The sequence below is a fragment of the Panthera pardus genome, unplaced genomic scaffold (genome assembly GCF_024362965.1).
Source record: "Panthera pardus isolate Hobbes unplaced genomic scaffold, ASM2436296v1 HiC_scaffold_144, whole genome shotgun sequence".
NCBI lineage: Eukaryota > Metazoa > Chordata > Mammalia > Carnivora > Felidae > Panthera > Panthera pardus.
In genome coordinates this window covers 63,416-65,485 of record NW_026526704.1, presented here as the reverse complement: position 1 = coordinate 65,485, position 2,070 = coordinate 63,416, and the positions used below count along the sequence as shown (strand labels likewise).

The 2,070-nt window shown below is 51.2% G+C and overlaps 1 pseudogene; it reads left to right on the top strand.

The window, feature by feature from the left end:
- Positions 1-203: 203 nt before the first annotated feature.
- LOC128776950 (TAR DNA-binding protein 43-like) lies at positions 204-1,644 on the top strand (annotated as a pseudogene).
- Positions 1,645-2,070: the final 426 nt, after the last annotated feature.

Sequence of the window (2,070 nt, the reverse complement as noted above, 5' to 3'; positions counted from 1 at the left end):
ACAAATTGGTGTGAGCAATAGCATCCAGAGGTAGAGAAAACATCTCACATGGATAACACCTGTGGCCATAGATCCACAAACAAGATGCAAACCAACATCAGCCTCTGTTTCACTCCTATTTGTGGAGAGGACGCGAAAGACCCAATGGTCAAATCTCCCCCTTTTATAAAAACAAATCCAATCGCACGAGAGCATTACCGTGGATGGATCCCATCGTGCAGGTGTTTTCCATTTCCAATGAGAACACAGCCAATTTGGTGCAAAGAAGCCAAAAGCTGCAGCAACCCACAAACCAAATGTGGCCCGGGATATCTCCGTGAGCGTCCCTTCCTCCCCAAAAGCCGGGGCTTCGCTGATGGAACCAAAGGGCTTCCTAGTTTCTGGCTGCGTCGTCTCACGGCCAGCTTTCCCTAAGGGAGCACACAAGGAAACTCATTCAGACACCTCCAAAGAACCCCATCTGGGCCATCAGGGACTCAGGTGACCTTTCCATGTTCCCATGTAAGTAAGCACTTGCAAGTATAGGCTCCATATGTCCTATACGTGTAGCCTGCCGAAGTTTCCTTTTGGGGATGGGTGGTTGCTTTCTCCACACTTAGAGCAAGGTTATTAAATGGTGGCGGTCACGGTGGTGTTTTTTCCTCTTCCGTAAAGAGTTACAAGGCGGCCATTTCGTGGGAGCGAAGCGGTAGCTGGGCTGCTCCTGGATCCCTCGCCGCTTCGGGTTCCCTGTCAGGCTTCCTAGCAGCGGCCTAGCGGAGAAATAAGAGCAGGTGTCTGAATGTACTCGGGTGACCAAAGATGAGAATGACGAGCCCATCGAAATGCCATCGGAAGACGACGGGACAGTGCTGCTGTCCACAGTGACAGCCCAGTTTGTCGGCAGCACGTGGACTGCACTACCGGAATCCAGCGTCTCAGCGTATGAGAGGTGTCCGGCTGGTCAAAGACATTCTGCGCATCCCTGATGCTGGCTGGGGAAATCCGGTAGCGGATAGTCGTCAACTTATCCCAAAGATAGCCACAGAAAAAGGGACGAGACAGGTGCCTGCTTCTTCAGCAGTGAAAGTGAAGAGAGCCATCCAGGGTACGTCAGATTTAAGAGTGTTGGGTCTCCCGTGGAAAACAACCGAACAGGATCTGAAAGAATATTTTGGGAGCTTTGGAGAGGTTCTTCTGGTTCAGGACAGGAAAGATATTCACACTAGTCCTTCAAAGGGTTTTGGCTGTGTTCCTTTTACGTAATAGGAAACCCAGGTGAAAGTCACGCGATCAAGGAACGATGGTGTGACTGCAAACTTCCTGAATCTCATCCAAGCCCAGATGAGCTTTTGAGAAGCAGGAAGGCGTTTGTCGGGTGCCTTACAGAGGGACGTGACTGCCTATAAGCTGCAGCAGTTCTTTTGCCAGGACTGAGAAGCGGTAGACAGCTTCATTCCCAAACGGTTCCCGGACTTTCCCTTTGTTACATTTGCAGATGATCAGGTAGCCCTCGCCCTCACCCTCGCCCTCTCTGATATTATCATTGAATTTATTTTTCTCAATGTACCCCCAAGGTACTTAGCCTATAGGGCAACAGTGGTTTGAGGAGGAGAGTCCTTCATACCCCTCGCCCTTTCAGCCCCCGCCCTGGCACAACCCCCTCCAGGAGCCCTCTGTTTGTTCCCCTTAGGGAAGAGCCTCTTACGTTTTTGTCCCCCTCCCTGTTTGTATGTTATTTTTCCTTCCCTTCCCTTCTTCCCTTCTTCCCTTCTTCCCTTCCCTTCCCGGGTTCCCTTCCCAGAGTTCCTCTGTTTGGGAAGTGAAGGTCCTCACACGGGTGAGGTCCTGTGATACATGTGTTTCTCTGAGGGACGAATGTCACTTTGCATGACACCCTCCAGTTCCATCCAGGTACTTGCAAATGGCAAGACTTCATTCCCTCTGGTGGCCGAGCACTGCTCCGTTGTAGATGGATACCACCTCTTCTGTATCCATTCATCCATCGATGGACATTTGGCCCCTTTCCATACTTTGCCTACCGCCGATAGTGCTGCTATGCACACTGGGGTGCGTGTGCCCCTTGGAAAC